General features: G+C 46.3%; 2 protein-coding genes across 2 annotated transcripts in view; one reads left to right on the top strand and one right to left on the bottom strand.

The window, feature by feature from the left end:
* Window positions 1-20,686, top strand: part of LOC121915198 (leucine-rich repeat and fibronectin type III domain-containing protein 1-like protein) — a 65,639-nt gene that overhangs the window by 10,353 nt on the left and 34,600 nt on the right. Inside the window, 1 exon segment of the mRNA XM_042439185.1 lies at window positions 10,891-11,109. The gene's annotated coding sequence lies outside the window, so the exon portion shown is untranslated.
* LOC121915561 overlaps window positions 1-20,686 on the bottom strand; it is a 52,529-nt gene that overhangs the window by 27,032 nt on the left and 4,811 nt on the right. The window lies entirely within an intron of this gene.

Genomic DNA, 20,686 nt, shown 5'->3' with positions numbered 1-20,686 from the left:
ATTATTATTATTATTATTATTATTATTATTATTATTATTATTATTATTATATCATTTAATCCCAGCATGTGGCATAAAAAATAGGATTGGGGAGGCAAGCCAATAAAGAAAAGCAAAACAATAAACTGACCCAAGCTGAAATCCAATGCAGGAAGCATAGTTTTTATTTGTCACTTGCTATATTTTATTATTTAATAATAATAATAATAATAATAATAATAATATTTATTTATATCCCACCCCTCTACAACATTAAAACATACATTTAAATGTTAATATATATTAATATGTATTATGTTTATATATAAAGCTTGATGATGATGATGATGATAATGAGTTGAACTGTAATTATGGTCTTAATTTCATCTGCTTAATCCGGCACATGACGTGAAAAGGAGAGCTAATAAATCAATGCAAAATAATAATGATGATGATGATGATGATGATGGTATCATTCCACCTTTCCCCCAGTTCCTGATTCAAGGCATCTTGCAACAGAATAAAAATGCATAGTTAAAATTCACAAACTGCAAAAGTTAAAATAGAGATTAAATGGCCCACAATTTAAAACCAGTCAATGCACCAACTACTATGCCCACATGCTTTTGCAAACAGTTGGAAAAACATTCATTCCTCAAAAGCTTAGAAACATAAAAGTCCTTATTTGTCTGTGAAAAGAAACTAGGGAGGGTGCCATTTTAATTTCTTTGGAAAGAGGCAGCTATTGAGCGATGAATGAATGCAGGCTGGAATCCAACTGGGGAAGCATAGCATGCGCTTCCCAATAGAACATATGTCTGTGGCGTGTTTTATAGGCTTAATTTCGTAATCCCAGCACATGGCATGAAAATGAGGGGGGGGGGGGGGAAATGACGCCAATAAATAAAACCATAACAAGACGTGGATACAGGCTGGCATCCAACAGAAGAAGCGTTGCTCACAGATCTCCCAGTGGAACGCCTGCTTGTTGTGGGTTTACGGACTTAGTTTCACCCGTTTAATCTGGGCACGTGGCGCGGGAAGGAGAAGTAAAGCTGGCCGATGGATAAACACAAAAGAATAAACAGTCGCAGGCGGAAATCCAACAAGGGAAGCTTAGCTCCTAATGCTCCCACTGGAATGTCAATATGTTGTGTGGGTCTTATGGGCTTAATTTCATCCACTTAATGCCAGCGCATGGCATGAAAAGGAGAAGAGGGAGAAAAGCAAGCCAAAAAATAGGAGCAAAGCAATAAAGACGCACTGAGGAAAAATACAACAGGCTGAGCGTAACTCACAAGTCTCCCTGTGGAATATCTGCCCGTTGTGGATCCTGTCGGTGTGCCTTCAGGTTACCTGTTGTCTTATATAGCATATAAATTACACATGGGGATTTCACAGGGTTTTCTTAGGCCGGTTCCTTCCCCTGAAATAGAGTCTACAGCACCTGGGATTTGTGGGCAGTCTCCCATCCAAGTATCACCCAGACCTGGCCTTGCTTAGCTTCCAAGATTAGACTGGCATTGGTGCCTTGAGGGCACTTAGACTCTGTTAGGAGCTTATTTTTTCCTACTTAATCCTCATGTTGACATGAGGAGGCCAACAAAGAAACACAAAACAGACTGGCACTGGTAATTATGGCCCTGCCAGTCAAAAAGACGATGCCAGTCCTGTGTGTTTTGGCCCAGTCAGACCCGCTGGGTTGTTTTCTGACTCTTGGGGTTTGGAGAGACAGATGTCAGTCAAAGGAACCATTGACTGGGAGAGAATCCTTTTATGGCAGGGGTTGACAGCCGTGTCAACTATTTATCTTGGCTGGCAGGGAGTGCCCAGCGAAGGATGGCATGGCAGTGATAGATGATTCTTGGATGAGTGAGAGGACGAGATTAGCAGCAAATGGTCTGCAGTGACTTGAAGAATATGCATGAGAAAGATAACTGGTGAAGGAGGGGGGGGGGCTCAGGTGGGATTGAAGGCTGGACGAAGAGCCATGTAAACCCACTGGGCGACTTGGTGGAAGTCACATACTCTCAGCCTCAGAGGCTGACAATGGCAATGCTTCCCCCTGAGCAAATCGTGCCAAGAGAACCCCATGATTATGGCCTTAGGGTCTCCATAAGTCAGAAACTACTTGAAGGCACACAACACGCAATAGGTAAACACCTCTTCTCATGTGCTGGGTCCAAGATGAAAGGAAGCAGTTCTCTATCATTCGATTTGCATTCAAGTGACATGGACTTGTTCCACTTGCAGAAGTAGTGAAACCTCTGAGGCAGATGGCAGGTGAAGGAGAAAGCAGGGATTTCTCTTCCCACTTAGCTAGGAGAGCCTATGCGCTGCCAAATCCCAGGCGAAGCAGCCTCCTAGGCTGATCGGAAAATAAAACTAAGAGCCCTGGGAGGCCTGGAAGTTGACTCAACCACAAATGCACTGTGGCGGGGCTTTCGAAGGGAAAGAGCTCAAGGAAGCATATGCCACAGTGGATTTATGAGCCATGTTGGTGCCGCTTGACCTCTGGGCCATAATGCTGCTGCATTAGAGCACACTCTTGTTAACCAAAGAACAGGCAAAGAGACTGTGTGTGTGTGTGTGTGTGTGTGCCCACCAACCGTCAGTGTTACTTCAAATGTTGGGGAGATTAGCTTTTGCAAGAGGCTTGGTTAACCTTTGGACTGTTTGCACCAATATATACCAGCACTAACACAGGACTTCAGGTTTTGGGTAGATTCAGGTGGTTTTATTTAGACATGTGCACTTTGAACTCAGTTTGCAGAAAACTGAAATAAGCTGAGGACAAAGGGAAAAGGAGGAAGGGGAGGAGAGAAACCAAGACATTTGGAAAGCAGCTGAAAAAGTGGGATGGCAGAGAATTAATTGGGATTATTCCTGCCAGGTTGGGACAGTTGGAGGTTATGGTGGAGTTTGGGTCTTGCAATCCACAATTGCACAAGTGAAGCTTCACGTTGGGGCAAAAGGAGGCCATCATCACCCTCCAAAGTTTCATGCTCCGCTGGTGTTCCTCTCCATGCTTCCAAAACTAGGAGAAACCTTTGACAGTTCTTTGATACAGAGATGTGAGCACACATGCACATGGGAAGCTTCGGAGTCTGGTGAGATGCTCTCTGTTTAGGTCTGCTGCCTGGTGATGCCAACCCCCGCACATCCCTTTTTGTGAACTCCATGGGGAGAGGAAGCACTCTGTCGCCTGGGGGTCCTGCGCCCACACTTTCGTTAATATTAATTGCTCTGCGTGTGAGCCTTAACCTTGCATTGCAAAGAGGTTCTGGAACAAAGCCTGCCTGTGTGTGTGTGTCGGACAGAGAAGCATCACAGGAGGTATCATCTGGCCCTGCTTCTGCTTGGCTGCATCTTTGGCTGCTGCTGACCCATATTCGCCCTGAGCAACTGGTGCCCTCCAGGCATTAAGGTGGCAGACCGGGAGTATGGCCACCTGTCAGAGAAATGAGGACAAGGAGGTGGTTGTAGCAGCAGGCCGTTGCATGCTTGGCTGTGGCCGCCTGCCAGCTCCGCATTGCCCCTAGGCCTGGGAGATTGGTGGTGTGGCCACCTTGCCCTGGCATGGCAGAGGTGATCTCGTGGCTTCGGGGAACAGGCTGCCCTTGCATGGGTCAGTGCCCACCTGGTTGTTTCTGCAGATGTTTCCAACTTGCTTGCGCAGGAAGCGGACACCTTGGCACGCTGTCAGAAACAGCTGCCTGCCTGGAAAGAGGCCCATTTACAAACAAAGATAACCAAGGAGAACACAGAGAAAGAGGGACTGTGTGTCCAAGAGAAGTGATGCTCACTGGCCACACAGTCCTTGCAGGACTTAAAAATAACCTGGCATCCCCAGACCTGGCTCCTATTTTGAATGGAACTGTCCCGCAAACACTGATGGAAGAAATGATCTTGGGGAAACAAAACAGTCTCTGTGTAGTTATGGCACCAGTGCTCCCTGACAAAGAAGGCTAAAGATCTCACAAAACCCCACATCCTAGGATTCCATAGCATGGAGCCATGGCCACTAACACAATGTCAAACTGCATCAATTCTGCAGATGCATCCTGGGATGAACAAAATAGTTGCCAGGAAGCAAAATATTGGTGCACCTCTGGCATGTCACAGATGAAAAGAGGGACGCACAAAGCCAATAATACGCCCATTTCTTTTTACAAAGATGACTCCCAAGGCCTTCTGGTCACGGCATCCAGACCGCTTTCCTCCGTCTGCTGGATCTGATTAGTTTGCAAGAGCCTGTCTGTGCCGCTTTAAAAGCCAGGAGAGCACTTGTTCCGTTGGCTAAAGGTATACTAGGGGAAAAAGAAAAGAAAAGGTAATTGTCATACCAAATGCTATTGACAGTTCAAAAGAGGAGCCGGAAGCTGCAGGCTAATGGCTGGCTGTGCATTAACACTAATGTGCGTGCATTTACATGCATTTACACTACAGCCGAGAAGGCATACTGTTTCCTCTGTGCCGAAATTTGTTCAGCTTCTAGAGGGTCTTTGGAAAGGGAGCAAAATTTGGAAGAATCTGACAACGCTAGCAATGCATGCTTGCAGAATTTTAATAAGGCATCTCCCAAAGGCCGAAATAGAGATGGTGGGGCCACTGTTTGGACCAATGGGGCACTGACTACCAAACTCACCAGCAGGGGGCGCAAGGTGTGCTCAGGTCTTGCAAGAGAAAGATCTGCGACCAAAAATCTATGGAGGGGAAATCTCTGCTATTTTAATGGAGTGCGTGCCCGGGTATGCGCCCATTCGAGCTTATGGGGCTTGCATATGGGTGAGCCTCCATTTTCGCATGGGGGTCTGGAACGTATCCCCTGCGAAAACATAGGGCCAGCTGTATATACTTATATATATATATCTAAACATCATTAAGTTGTGTAGACTTTTTAGGGGCTCCGCCATAGAAATAAGGGCTCTGTGAGTCAAAAAGTTTGGGAGCCCCTGCCTTAAGTTATTTTTTATTAAAGACAAAGAAAACTAGGTGTGGAGTGGAGTGCACGAGAGGTTGTGATGTGTGGGTTTTGCGCTGTTGTGTCCCTTTTGCTTTCCCTCCTTTGAGAGGAAGGCCTTTCTCCTCTCTTCCCCTCCCAAAGGATCCTGCTGCCAATTCGGCAATGTTAGTTTTGTTGCAGGAATGACCTCCTGGTGCCCCTGGGCCATTTAATCGGGGCCGTGGCCCTATGCGCAGCCTCTGCGTTTAATTTATGGGATCTGCGGTGACAGCCGGTGGGACTGCTAATGGATGATTAATTAGATGTTAATGAGGCGGTGCGGTGGCAGAGATTAATCCTGCCCAAAGGGGCTTGGCAAATGTGTGTGTGTTTTTCAGGAAAGATCTCTATGGGGGCAGGGAAGGAAGAATTTAAGACGCCATTGGGGCAGGCGTTAAGAGAAGGATGCTGGAAGAAGGCAGAGCTGGGAATATATAGCTGGATAGGTATGCAGGTATAGTCAGCCTTCCGTATCCACTGATTCTCCATCCATGGATCCAACCGTCAACAGGTTTGAAACATTTTGTTGTTGTTCTCATGTGCTGTCAACTCTAGGTCTCCAGAGCCAATCAATTCAGATCGCTCTGTACTGTTCAAAGGAATGGAGGCGGCTCCATTTTATCCCAAAAAGATGGTACAGTATGTGTGAATAACACATAAAATGACTTGGAGAGATTCGCAAACCCAAAACATGATGGGAACAACGGTCCCCATGTGCATCAGTGCAGCGATCTGCATCTCCTCGGGACAAAAAACTGAGTGTGAATGTCCCCATAGTCCAACATCCGAACTACTACACCACACAAGCTCTGGGTAATTTGTGGTTATTGTGTGCCCACAAGTCATTTCCAACTTACGGCTACCCTAAGGCGAACCAAATGTGGGGTTTGCATGGCATGCTTCTTCGGAGGGGGATTTGCCATTGCCATCCTCTGAGGTTGAGAGTGTGTGACTCACCCAAGGTGAGAAAGTGGCCTGCAGTTTGGGGGAGACTGTCTTCTCCAGGATGTTGAGAAGCTGGAGCGTGTCCAGAGGAGGGCAAGCAAAATGGTGAAGGGCTTGGAAACCATGCCTTATGAGGAACGGCTTAGGGAGCTGGATATGTTTAGCCTGGAGAAGAGACAGTTTAGAGGTGGTATGATCACCCTCTTTAAGTATTTGAAAGGGTGTCACATTGAGGATGGAGCAAGCTTGTTTTTTGCTACTCTAGAGAATAAGACCTGGAGCAATGGATGCAAGCTACAGGAAAAGAGATTCCACTTAAACACTAGGAGGAACTTCCTGACAGTAAGAGCTGTTCAAAAGTGGAAGGTGCTGCCTTGGAGAGCAGTGGAGTCTCCTTCTTTGGAGGTCCTTAGAGAGAGGCTAGATGGCCATCTGTCGGCGGATGCTTTGATTGTGAGTTCCTGCATGGCAGAAGGGGGTTGGACTGGAAGGTCCTTGGGGTGTTTTCCAACTCTATGGGGACAGAGTCTTGCTCTTCCCAGAAGGTTCAGGCAAAAGCAAACCGCTGCAGCTCCTCTTGGATGAGTGTTGCCTTCTTAACCACACTCTGATGTTCTGGTTTTGAGCCATGAAATGTTGGGGAGGGTGAATTGGCTGCCTTGGTTCCCTGCTTTTGAAAGGATCGCAATACTCACCTGCCAAGTCTGCCAGGCCTTCCCTCACTTCTGCCCAGACTGATCAGTCTGACTCCTGTCGATTTTCACAGGAGACAACAAAGACTTAACACAAAGACTGTTGTGGGGGGAGCAAGGAGGGCTGGAAGCGGCATCTGGCCTCTTCGTGACTCATGGTGGGGCTTCCTTACCAGGTGGCCATGAATTAACCATGAGTGTCTGATGTGAGAGACACCGGGAGCAACTCTGCTTCCTAAGGAGAGGCTCAATTCCCTCCTGCCCTTTTATCATTCCAATCTTCCCCCAGAAAAAAACCACACTTAGATGTATTGACACTGGGTCCTTGGTATCCGCTGGGGTTTGGTTCCAGGACCCCCATAGATATCAAAATCCATGGATGCTCAAGTCCCATTAAACACAAGAGCAGAGTGAAATGTTGTCTCTTATACAAAATGACAAAAGAAAGGTTTGCTAGGTGGAATCTCTATTTCGTTTGGATGTTTTCAAGCTGTGGATGATTGACTTCATGGATAGGAAGGCTGACTGTATACAGGGGCTCTTGGTATCTTCTGGAGTTTGGTTCCAGGATCCCTGCCACGGATACCAACATTCAAGGATGCTTTAGGTCCAAAACACACTACAGAAATTATCCAGTTTGATACTGTTTTAGCAGCCCTGGCTCAGTGCTAGGGAATTCTGGCAAGTGTCGTTTCGTGAGACATTTAGCCTTCTCTATCAGACAGCTCTGACACCACAATAAATTACAATTCCCAGGGTTCCCTAACACTGAGGTTGGAGGTTCAACTATGCCTCTGGAGACCGGGGTTCAAATTGCCACTCGGCCATGGAAACCCTGCTTAGCCTCCAAGATTGGACAGCATCTGGTGCCTTTAAGGCAATGGGTCCCAGACTTCGGTCCTCCAGGTGCTTTGGACTTAAGTTCCCAGAACGTTGACCAAGGTAACTGGGGATTCTGGGAGTTGAAAGGCAAAAAACCTGGAGGACCAAAGGTTGGGAATCACTGCTTTCGGGTATTTAGGCCTGTCTACATCTCCATCTTTTTAGGTGTGTGTGTATGTTTATGCACCTTCAAGTCACCCTTATAGGGACCCTTACCAGGTCTGACCCTGCTTAGCTCTCCAAGACCAGATGGGATCTGGGGCCTTTAGGGTATTGTAGGACCCATTTTCCTTGCCTCCGTGAACTCTGCAGTCCGAGCTGCCATGGACCGATTCCCCGAAGGACCTTCAAGCCTGGAGTAAAGAGCGTGGACTCTAGTAACCTACTGTCTGGCTTCATCATGTCTCTGACTCAGCCAGCTTTCTACAAGGCTGGTGTGTATGTGTGTGTGTTTGTGTACATGTCTAACACCAGCCGCACACGCCTGTCCTTTTGGCCTCTTGAGTCATGTGTCTTTCTCTGGGCTCCTTGAGGCAAACTCATCTTGACAGGGCCGATTGGGCGATATTTATTTCTGGGGTGGGAATGCAGCAAGAGAAGGTGGAAAACAGAATGAAGACAGAGGTGGTGAGTTCTGAGTTTGGCACGAGCTGCAGTTCTAGGGGTGCATCTACACCACAGAAATAATGCACTTCGACACCACTTTAACTGCCACGGCTCCATCCGGCAGAAGCCTGGGATGTATAGTTTTGGTGAGATGCCAGCACTTTTTGCAAGAGAAGGTTAGACCTTGCAAAATGACAAACCCCAGGGTTCCGTAGGATGGAGCTACAGCACTTAAAGTGGCACCAAAGTGCATTATTTCTACCATGTAGATGCACCCTAGGTTGACCCAAGCCTTTGTTCAGTCCCCAAAAATGGACATACATCACTATTCTGGGATCAGTTCAATGGGTGGACGCTCAGTACTGGATGCGGACATTGCAGAAATGCTTAGTTCTAATCCTGCAGTTGTAAATTGACTTTGTTGTTGTTGTGGTGTGCCTTCAAATTGTGTCTGACTTATGGCACCTCTAAGGCAACCCTATCATGGAGTTTCCCTCAGAGGGAAGTTGCCATTCTCATCCTCTGAGGCTGAGAGAGTGTAAATTGCCTAAGGTCACCTAGAGAGTTTACATGCCCAGATTTGAACCCTGGTCTCCAGAGTCCTACTCCAACACTTATAAAGCACCTTACTCATATGCAGAGATGTAAATCCCCAACAAAGGAATCACTGTATTGTGGATTCTGGATGTTACTGTGCTTTGCTCCTTGCGCAACACGACAACCCCGGGTACGTTTTCAGGCTTGCGGAGGATTTATTCCTCCCCCCGAAGCTCCAAAATACTTTCAGCCCGGCCTTCGTTTAGTATACAAAGATGGTCTATATACCGATAAGATGTAATTTTAAATATCCTAACATGATCTACAATTTTTGAAAAGAACAAAATGCCAGCACTAATGAGAGCACTAAAAGGCCAGAAATACATGCCACAGACTACTCACATCAATGGGCTTAATAAACCCATTGAAATGCCTCCCGCTGTTCTCTGCCTGGCTGCTAATCAGTTCTCTGACATGATCCCGAATCCGTTGCCTTGGCAGACGGAGAGGCAGATATTCCCCCTCCGTTCATCCTCTCCCCATTCATTGATTATTATTTTGGGACCCCCCTCCCTTTTTTCTCCATTGATTCGGCTTCATTCCCTCTCTACCCTTCCTTATTTTTTCTCCTAAGGTCAAAACCTTCCATGTTTATTTGGCTGGCAACCCTTATGAAATATTATTAAAGGGGCAATATGACCCCAGAGAGCCATCGTTACGTGGGGTTTGAGGCTAGGGTTTGATTCCCCCATCAGCCATGGAAACGCATTGGGTGACCTTGGGCAAGTCACATACTCTCAGCCCCCCAAAACCCCTAAGCTGGAAATGAGTTGAAGGCATATAACAACAGCAACATTCCTGCAACTCTTCAGAAGCATTGAGGGAGATCTGACACTTGAACTCTCAGGCTACAGCGAAAGTCATAAATCTTTGTTGACCTGCTATTACAGACAGCCCTCCTTATCCACGGATTTTTTAATCCACGGATTCAAGCATCCACAGCTTGAAAATATTCAAAAAAAGTATGAATTCCTGATAGCAAACCTTGATTTTCCATTTTATATAAAAGACACTGTTTTGCTCTGCCATTGTATTTAATGGCACTCGAGCATAAACAGATTTTGTTATCCACGGGGGATCCTGGAACCAAACCCCAGCAGATAACAAAGTGCCACTGTATTTGCAGGAAAGTGATTAAGAATAGTAAATAGTTAGAATAGGAATAAACAAGTATTTTTCTTTTAAATACTGTACTATGTAGGATTGCTTTGTAACATCTTCTAACATTTTTGCCCTTTTGCTCAGAAATGCTAAGGTGCAGTATCAAAACTGGCCACTTGGGGGAACCAGAGAGCACCCTCATTTCTCTTTCAGGGACACACTAGCAACAATGATGGTCAATTTCTGGGCATGAATAATGCAGAGTTAGCTTTATGGAAGACAGTCACTTTACTCATACGCTGTAGGGTGGTTGCAGTGACAGATCAATTAATTTGTTCCTTTTAGAATACGGAAGTGCAAGCATTGGTTTTGCATCAAGTGGTGGATTTGGGGTGCCATTGAAAGAGGTTGAATAAGAGGTGACCTACAGGGTACCCACCCACATTTGAGAAAGTTACTTTTTTTGGGCACTTCTCGTCCCAGAATCCTCCAACCAGCTTGTCCCAAGGGCATGCCAACCAAGCTGCACCTCCAGGTGGCCCTGACATTTGTCGCGTGTGTCGACTGGTAACCTTTACAGCGTAGCACTCTCCCGCTGTGCCTGAAATTCAGGGCCGCGAAATAGAAAGAGGTCCGTTCTCCAGCTGCCACCCACCCGTTCTGCCTTCCTGACGCCAAAAGGTACAAAATCAGCCTAGAACCACAGGCCTGCATGGGCTCCCCTCTTAAAGGTTAGCATGCCAGAAGGCAGGGAAGCAAAAGGAGAGACGGGGAGAGAAGGTGAGGTATTATTATATTTTAAAATCTCATCATTATTTTAAAAGCGGCTCATGATTTTTTAAACTCGCTCCCATCTTGTGGCTGTTGGAGATGTAACATGTGAGCATGTGGTGGGGGACCAGAGAGAGGACTGAGGGAACAGCGGAGACAGCCCACCCTCCGGCCATTAACCAGGGTTTGATTTTGATGGGGATGTGTGTATGTGTGTGCGTATATATATATATATATATATATATATATATATATGTGTGTGTGTGTGTGTGTGTGTGCCATTAGGACTGTGTGATGCATGTTTCTTTTCAGTTCCAGCAAGCAAACAGCAGAACAGCAACAGAAGTCCCGGTTGGATCCACGAGGACTGAAGGCCCTGGGAAAGCTGGCAAAGAGATGTGCTTCATTTCTGAGGAGCCTCCAGGGTCCCAAGGAGAGGCTGGATGTGAGCGAAAGCAGCGGCTTGGAAGAAATTCCAAGGGCCAACGTACCTCCAGTGAAAACAAATGCCTTGATTTTTCTCTTACGGAGGTTAGCAAATAAGCTCGCAAAGAGAAGTAAATTAGGTAAAGTGATACAATGGGTCTCTTGTTGGCTTTGAGCATCATCTGCTTGGATGGTGCACATAGAGCTCCTCCTCACCCAGGAGTGGCTTCATGGCAAGGCTGGGAGTTTTCTGGGTTTGCAGAGCTCCCTTTTTGATCAAAAAGACAGCCAATATACACCCACACATCTATATCTATATATCTATGTCTTTATCTCTTTCCATACTTCAAGTTCTTGGGAAACATGATTCTTGCCACAACTTCTTCTTAGCCGATCCTTGTTGCAGTTCCTTCCCAAGATGTTGGCAGCTTCTGAAAACAAATGCATCCAGCCCTCTCTATCCACAGATCCTTTATCCACAGATTCAACTATCCGTAGCTTGAAAATATTTTTCAAAAGCCGTATACATACCAAGACATTGGCAGGTTCTGAAAACAAATGCAGCCAGCCATCCCTCTCCCCGGATTCTTTATCCACAGATTCAACTATCTGTGGCTTGATAAACCCATGTACATAGCAAAATGCAAAGCTTGATTTTGCCATTTTATATAAGGGACACCATTTTATTGTGCTGTTATATTGAATGGGAACTTGGGCACCCATGGATTTTGGTATCGATGGAGGGTCCATGAACCAAACCAAGGGCCCACTGTAATGGCTTCTTGCGCCGGCATCATTAGGGGGGTGCGGACTGCACTGGGTGACACTATCAAATGGGGTGACACTGGGCAGCATTAAAAACCCCAAGGCCTATCCCGTGGAAAGAAAGGGGGGTCTCTTTTTGACATGCCTCTCCCCTTTGGAAGGGTGAGGATGGAGATGAAGCCACGAACCTTTCTCTCTACTTCTTCCTCCCACAGTTTCTTCTTCCCAAACTATCTGACTCCTTCATGTCTTCGTCTTGGAAGACCTTTGCAATTAAAAAAACCTGTTCTTGCTCAGGGGGACATCCCATCTTTGCTGTCTTTTTTTTGGGGGGGGGGGGAGGTGGTGGAAGGATGTTAGGTTCCCTGGGGTGAGACCCTCCTCAAATATTTTGTCCCATCTTAACCTTGCAGGCTTAACATACCCATGTCCTTAAGCAGTTCCTCATAGGACCTGCTGGTTTCTAGGCCATTTTGGTCAGTTATGGACATGCTCCAGCTTGCCAACATCCCATCTTGAATTGTGGTACCCAGAACTGGACACAATAGTCCAGGTAGGTCTGACCAAAGCAGAATAAAATGGCATGATTACTTCCCTCGATCTAGACACTATGCTCTTATTGATGCAGCCTAGGAGAGCCAGTATGGCATAGTGGCTTGAGTGTTGGACAACGACTCTGGAGATCAGAGTTCAAATCCCTGCTGGGCCATATAAAGGCAATGGTTGACTTTGGGCAAGTCCCACTCTCTCAGCCTCAAGGGAAGGCCATGGCAAATCTCCTCTGAAGAAACCTGGCCAAGAAAACCCCACGACAGGTTGGCCTTAGGGTCACCATAAGTAGAAGATGACTTCAAGGCTCACGACAAGGATCATATTGGCTTTTTTAGCTGCTGCATGCATCATATTGTTGAACTTTTGGAGACAGGGCTGTGCAGCTGCTTCAGATTAAAACTCAGTGTGGATCCACCATGCCACTGAGGTGGAGGCCGCTGTCCGCCACGGTTTGGGGTTTTCCTAGCCTGGTTGGCCTGGTGTGTATCTATGACAGATGTGCAGTGCTCCTGGGGCTCTGAGTGCGAATGGTGTGTTTAATAGAGTGCCGCTATTCCTGCTTGGCCCACTTTCCCCCTTCCCTGGCACCCCTCTCCACGGCTGCTTTGGGGTAAGCTGTAGTTAATGAGGCTGCCTGTTCTTTGTGACTTGACAAGCCCTGGTCTGGCTAGCTCTGTCAAGAGCTGGACTTCGTGGGAGGCGCAGAATTCAATCTATATGCAAATGGGCATGCCAAAAAATGAAGGAGGAAATTAGTGGAGCTGGGGCTGATTGGGTCTGCAGTAATGTAAAGAGACAGAACACATGTACAAGGCAGGAGGGGGCCCCAGAAAGAGGGAGACAGGCGGCTGGGGCTCAGCAGCTGGAACCGATAGATATGAATCAGGCGAGGCCTTGCGCTAACCACTAGGGATCAGTCTCCTCCCAGGAGATGGTTGCATTCATTGCAATCACAGCCTGGCTTCTGAGCATGTCTCAGTTGCGATGCCACCTTCTTCCTTTTCTTTTCTTTCCTTCTCTGGGGAGCAGTTTGGGCGATGGCAGTGGGCCCTTGGTATCTGCTGGGGTTTGGGTCCAGGATCCAACATGGATCCCAAAATCCGTGGATGCTCAAGTCCCATTAAACACAATGGCAGAGTAAAAAGGTATCCCTAAGGAGGGCCAACTGCAAACACAAAGTCCTTGGTAGCTGCTGGGGTATGATTAGGGATATATATATATATATATATATATATATATGAATACAGTGGGCCTTTGCTATTCACAGGGTTTGGTTCCAGGACCCTCCCCACCCCCCCACCCCCGTGGATAACAAAATCTGTGGATGCACGAGTCTCATTAAATACAATGGCCTAGTAAAACGGTGCCCCTTGTATAAATTGTTGGGGAAAAGCGGTATTATTATTATTATTATTATTATTATTATTATTATTGATTTGTAACCTGGTGAGGTACTTAGAAATGTCTGCTCAGGAGTACTATTATTCTAAACAAAGGAAACACTGGGATAGATAGTTTGGCAAAGTACTTAGAAAGTACTAGCTGGCTTGCTTGCTTAATTAATTGATTGATTCATGTTCACCTTTCTGCCAATGTGGGACTTAAAGTGTGTGTGTGTGTGTGTGTGTGTGTACACATCATATATATATATACATACCATGTATAAATTGGTCCCCAACAGCATTCTGTACGAAGTTGTACTTAGGAGCCAAAAGGAGTTATACTTGTTGGAATTGATGCTTTTCTTTAAACACCGAGTTCCGATCCCAGTTTCCAATCCCCCCTCCATTGATTGATTGGCTTCTCAATGTTGTTTTGCTGCTTTTGGCACATTTTGTTTGTTTATTTATTTATTTATTTGCTTGCTTATTTATTTTGGAAACGTGCCTTTTATAAATGAACGAATAAACGCAGCCCTACAGTCTGCATGAAATAAGAGGCTGCCGGGGGACGGAGGAAGAAAGATTGATTTGGTTCCTCCCTCCTCTTAGCATCTTTGGAAAGATGCGTATAAAGCAAGGCCTCTTTGGGAAAGCCTTGGGGTGAAGCAAAGCAGATTATTCATTGTTTTAGTGCCAACGTTTGGGGCAACCGGATCAAGAAGAAATGGTTTCTGAGGTTGCATGCCTCCTGGAGGAAGCCAAAGGGGCGATCTCTCTTTGCAGAGGGATGAATAGATACAAATTTCACATTAGAAATTGAAATATTGTTTTATTGAAAGGAAAAGAAAAAACCAGTCGGGGGACATTTCAACCTCCCTGGGATTCTCTGGGTATAAATCTTAAACTATATCACTTTAGCAATTTGATATTGCTTGCACTGCCATGACGCCATTCAAAGGGATCCTGGGATTTGTAGTCTGCTGGACTACCTAGAAACCTGTCTAGCTCCACCTTAAAGGGGGATAATGGGATTTCTTTTTACTGTGTTATTGTATATTTGATTGTGTTATATGTTTTTATGATGTAAGCCGCCTCAATCTCAATTAAGAGGCAGGATAGAAATATTGTTGTTGTTGTTGTTGTTGTTGTTGTTGTTATTATTATTATTATTATTAAGGAGTCCTGGGATGTGTAGTTTGGAGGAGGACTTAGAAACCTCTGCTAGAGCCTTCCAAAGTTTTGTCGTAAGGACTCTTGGGAGTTGCAGTTTGGTGAAGATCTCTGTGAGAGAATCCTATAGCTCTAAGTCTAAGGAATCCTGGGATCCATAGTTTAGTGAAGTGCTTAGAATTACCTACTAGAGTCCCTATATTGGGAGAAAGGTGGGATATCAGAAAATGATGATGATGATGATGGTGATGATGATGATGGTGATGATTTTATAGCTCCATCCCAAGGAATCCTGGGATCTGTAGTTTAGCAAAGTGCTTAGAAATCTCTGCTAGCGCTTTCTACAGCTTCAGCTGTAGACGTCCTAGAACTCCAGCCTAAGATGCCCCAGGATTTGCAGTTTGGTGAAGGTACTTAAACCTCTCTGCTAATGTTTTTTACATTACAGGGGAGAGAACTACTACTACCAAACTACATATCCCAGGGTTGCATGGGATAGATAGGGCACATGGTATCAACAACTATGACTGCATCCACACCTTAGATATAATCTGACCTGACACTGCTTTAACTGCCATGGCTCAATGGTAAGGGTTTCTGGGAACTGTAGTTTTTTGTGGCACTAGAGCTCTGCAGTTAAAGTGGCATCAAAGCAGATTATTTCTGCAGCAAACCACAGTTTCCAGAATTCCATAGCATTGAGCCTTGGCAGTTAAAATGGTGCCAAACTGGATTATTTCTGCAGTGCGGATGCAACCTATGTTTTCCAACTCGGTGGTCCAATCTTCTGGAGTTCATCTCCCCAATCCTTTCCCATTAGTCATGTTGGCTGGGACTTCTGGCAGTTGAGTTTCAAAATATCAAAGAAGGGACCACAGTTTGGGAGCCATTGGTGCAGAAAATGTAGTCTGTCACTGACCTGACAATCGCCATCAGGGCACAAAGCCACTTGCAAAGACGATTAGAGAGAAAGAAAGACAAAGAGAGAGAGACAGCCGAGATTCAGTCCATCAAGGAATTCACTTATTTCGCCAGAGGTTTGAATGGGGATCACAGATTCGCATGTGCCTTCACTGGCTGATCTAATTTTGGTTGGTCAAGAAAGATATCACCGATGGACTTTCGGCCAATCTAGTGTTTGTTTCCACTGTCAGGGGTTGTATTAGATGCCCTTTGGGGTCCCTTCCATCTCTATGATTCTTGGATTGACCAGCGTTAAAAAATACCTTTGCTACCATCACCACCTTTTGCATCTCTCTTGCCAGCCTGTCTGGTTTTCTTCCCCAAAACTGCAACCATTTGGAACATCATCCCTTTTGCTGAGAGAAAGAAAAGGCTGGCCTTTATTATGGTTTTCATCTGCTTTACTGCCATAGGTTCAAATCCACTTCAGCAGCTGGAGGATGAGAGATCCTTCGGTATCTCTGGGGCAGGTTTGAGCAACTTGCAGATGTCTGAGAGTAATTTTTCCTCCTTGGGGGTGAAGGATATATGCCACAAATGCAGCTGGTTTGGGGTCAATTTGGTTAGGTTTTTGGGGGTGGGAAAGATAGATTCAGAAGCTTTGCAACCCTTCAGGAGTTGGTCATTGGCATCCCAAGGACCACACTTTGTGAGAGAGTTTGTGGTGCATCTACATTGTAGACCAAAGGTACATCTACATGGTAGAAATAATCCAGTTTGATGCCACTTTAAATGCTCCAAGTCCTGGAGTCTGTACTTTTGCAAGGTCTTTAGCCTTCTCTGCCAAAGGGTGCTTGTTGTTTATGGTGTTGCTGCTGTTGCTGCTGTGTCTGTCTTATATTTTCCTACTTATGGCCACCCAAAGGAGACCCTATCATGAGCTTTTCTTGTCCGGTTTCTTAAAGGGAGATTGCCATTGCCATCTTCTGAGGCTGAGAGTGTGTCATCCAATGGGTTTCCATGGCAGAGCTGGGATTTGAACCCTAGTCTCCAGTCAGAGTCTAAAGCCCTTATCAGATGAGTGTGGAACTGGGGGTTTTCCGCACAGGGTGGTTCGAATTCACGTTATTTCGCACAATACCATCATACAGCATTCGAATGGCCCAATTGCACTCACGTGAATGCGCGGAGCTGCCGAACTGAATGCGTACTGGCTCTCTTTTTGGAGCGTGTTGGCCAGGGCGCTGATAAGGGGATTGGTGATTCCTGGATTGGGGCTCTGTTCGATCTCAGTGCGAATGGGTCTGGTGTGACTACCAGTCCCTGAATTCCATCGAAAGACCCCCAGATTCCAATTTTTACGTCCGGTGGGTCTTTCCTCTTGCCGGTTCCAGGGAAGGCGGGGGGGGGGGCGGTTCCACGCGGCCTCCTCCTCCTCCTCCCGGCTTGAGAGGCATCCCTGGCTGCAATCCACAGGGCAGAAGGCACGGGGGCCGCTGGAATCGGGGTTCAGCACCTCCTCCTCCTCGCCCAGCTTGAGAGGCATCCCTGGCTGCATCCCAGGCCCAGGAAGGGGCCGGGGGCCCGCTGGAATCGTGGTTCCACAGCCTCCTCCTCCTCCTCCCAGCCTTGAGAGGCATCCCTGGCTGCATCCCAGGCAGGGAAGAGGCACGGGGGCCGCTGGAATCGCGGTTCCAGCAGCTCCCCCTCCCTCCTCCCGGCTTGGAGCCGCCTAGGCTGCCCTTCAAGCCGGGAGGATGAGGAGGAGGACGTTGGAACGGTGGCGTCGCCGCGATTCTAGCGGCCCCGCGCCTGTTTCCCTGCTGGGATGCAGCCCGGGCTGGATCCCAAGCCGGGAGGAGGAGGGGAACGCTTAATCAAAAAAGCATCCCCAATTACTTAGATGGCCATCCAGCTCTTTGACAGCCGCTGGAACTGCTCCTCCCCCCCAAATACATACTCAAACCTCACATACACACACATGCGTAGAACCGGGCATTTCATTGCTAATTTGTTGCAAGGGAAGTTCATGGTAACATTAAAACCAAGCAGGAATGTAGAGAGGAAACAGTAACGGGCACGTTGTATCGCGATTGTTAATGTGCATGAGCTGGCTCTCCAGCTGTTTACCGGGCTGTCATGACGTGACCTCCCCTTTCACCCCGGAAGCGTTTAAGGTCGCAACCCATGCAGGGCACCACTGAGCATGTGCGAAGGGGCCGATACGAATCGGCCAATCCTCATGTTGAGCACCAGTGTGACAAAACATTCTGCACTGAATGCACTTCGCGTGAATGCGGACTGGCCAATTTGAATCATGCCAATGCGGAGGGACTCCCAGGTATGATGGTATTGTGCGAAATAACGTGAATTCGAACCGCCCAGTGCAGAAGACCCCCAGTTCCACACTCATCTGATAAGGGCTTAACACTCAAACCATGAGCTTCACAAATCCTAGGATTCTGTAGGACGGAGCCATGGCAGTGAAAGGGGTGTCAAGCGGCATTATTTCTACAGTACGGATGCACCCCTAGGGACTGTGTCTAGTGATGCCATTAAACATGACACATTATGCACCAACTGCAGTTGATCATGTCATTTAATTTAAAAAAACAAACACAAGTCTAATAATTGAAACAAAGGAGGGAAAGAAAGAGAAGATTCTATATCTGGCCTGACATCTTTCAATTCGAATCCCTCAACCCTGATTCTGTTTTGTCTGAGCAGCTCAATCCTGATTTACTGGGAACCAGCCGCTGTGAGCGACAGGGCTCTGTTCTCCTGTTGATCCAAATGCAGTGCAATGGCATTTCAGCCAATTTTCAGCTCTGCTCCGGGGCACAAAAAACTACAGTTCCCAGAATTCCATAACATTGAGCCATGGCAGTTAAAGCAGTGTCAAACTGGATGATTTCTGTAGTGTGGATGCAGCCTAAGATTGTTTCCCTTCTTCTTTCTGATGAACTCCAGGGAGACAGAAAGAGAGAAATCTTGGGTCGATTTCCTTCTCTTCTTTTATGAGTGGCATGGAACACATGTCTTTCTCCTTGTAGTTTAGGTTTTCAAAATGCCAGAGGCTTTCCAAATCCACCAGGGAGATATATATATATATATATATATATATATATATATATAGGCCTTGGATTCACTGGATTTGGTGCTATCTCCCCTGTGGATACAAAAATTTGGGGATGCTCAAGTCTCATTATATACAATGGTGATGCAAAATGGTGTCCCTTATATAAAATGCCCAAATCAAGGTTCACTTTTTGAAATTAAATCTTTTTGCAATATTTTCAAGCCATGGACAGTGGAATCTGTGGATACAGAGAGCCTAGAGATACTAGAGATTCCTAGAGAGAATGCTCTACTAGGCCTTTGTAGCTCCTCCAGCACAGCTCTATGGTCAGTGTCTGTCAGACGTTGACCACAGAGTTGAATTGGAGGACCTAGAGATTCCTAGAGAGGTGTCTCCTCAGGTTAAAACATGGTGTTTTGTTATTTGTGGAATTTTTCCATATTTATTGGGTCTTATGCCCCTAATCCTAGCAAATATGGAGGGACAAGTGTACTTGTTATTGTTGTTGTTGTGATTTCTGCAGTGCATATTAGATCACAGATGACATTTCCCAGCACATCCCAGCCATTGGTCCTAAAAGGTCGCTTTTGCAAGCTCTGGGTGGAGCAGAATCAATAGCTGAACATGCTTTCTTTGCATTCTCTAGGTCTCTTCTGCTCCCTCCCTCCCTTGCCTCTTTCTCCTTCCCTCCTTCTCCTCCTTTTTTCCTAAGTGAGGAATAATTGCCAAGTTCTAAAGGGACCCTCTTCCTCCTCCGCCGCCTCCTCCTCTCCCTTGCCCTCTCCTCCTCCCAATTTAATATCGGCAGCTGCACCAAGATGGCCTGTGGGATTGGAGGCAGGAGGGTGTGGGATTAATAACCCAGCAGCCTCCAACGCAAGGTGCAACAAGGGTGGCGAGCAAAATAAGATGAGCTGCCTGAGAAGCGTTGCAAGAGCCGACATGCCTCTGCTTGTGGAGGCTTGGGAGGAGAGGCCACCTGGCCTCCGAGGGACCCAAGTTCTGTGTATAAAATCTCTTCTCATTAATAAGCTGCCGGAGAAGTAATAGCTCTGTCAGTTGCTTTTAAGCAAACGATTGCACCAGCCACAAATGGGACTGCCACAGTTGAAGTGCTCGTGGTGTCTCTGCACACTTGCACATGCTTTCTTTTCTTCCATATTTCTTCCCACAAGTGTGTGCCAAGTTTCCTCTTCCATAAGCCAGTGGTGGACTAGTGGCTTCCATATGAGTGAGGTGGTCCATTTCATGGTTCAGCAGCAGATGTGGGTCTGCAAGGTTCTGAACCTACTATATATACTCATGTATAAGTCTAGAAATTTAGGTTAAAATTGACCTCAAAAATATGATTCAATTTATCTACAGGTCAATGTAAGTACTATATATATGATTGTACAGTACCTACACTGGGTTATTGGTGAAAGGCAAGAGTTTAATCTGCCCTGAAACCACTGACCCCTTTCTACTCTCTCCTCCATCCAGCCTTTAGTATGAGCACAAATGGTTATGCCTGCTGGCATTTTGCAAGTTTGTTGGCATTGTTTTCTTTTGCTTTGTCCTTTACATCCTTCATTATGTGCCCCTAAGTTTTAGCCCCGACTTATCCATGGGTCATATCCAAATCCATAATTTTGGTGCCAAAATCTGCCCTCAACTTATACATGAGGTCAATTTTTATTGAGTATATATGGTATTTTGGGGACAGAGAGCCATACTTTGGACCACTCCTTTGATGCTCATCCATCCAAAGTGGAGTGACAGCCCCACTGTCATTGGAGCCACAAGATCTGGTTCCTGGATCTCTTGTATGTGTGTGTGTATGTTAGGTATT

The sequence above is a fragment of the Sceloporus undulatus genome, chromosome 9 (genome assembly GCF_019175285.1).
Source record: "Sceloporus undulatus isolate JIND9_A2432 ecotype Alabama chromosome 9, SceUnd_v1.1, whole genome shotgun sequence".
In the NCBI taxonomy this organism is placed as follows: domain Eukaryota; kingdom Metazoa; phylum Chordata; class Lepidosauria; order Squamata; family Phrynosomatidae; genus Sceloporus; species Sceloporus undulatus.
The sequence above is the reverse complement of the archived record's forward strand: the minus strand, read 5'-3'. Positions and strand labels throughout refer to the sequence as shown.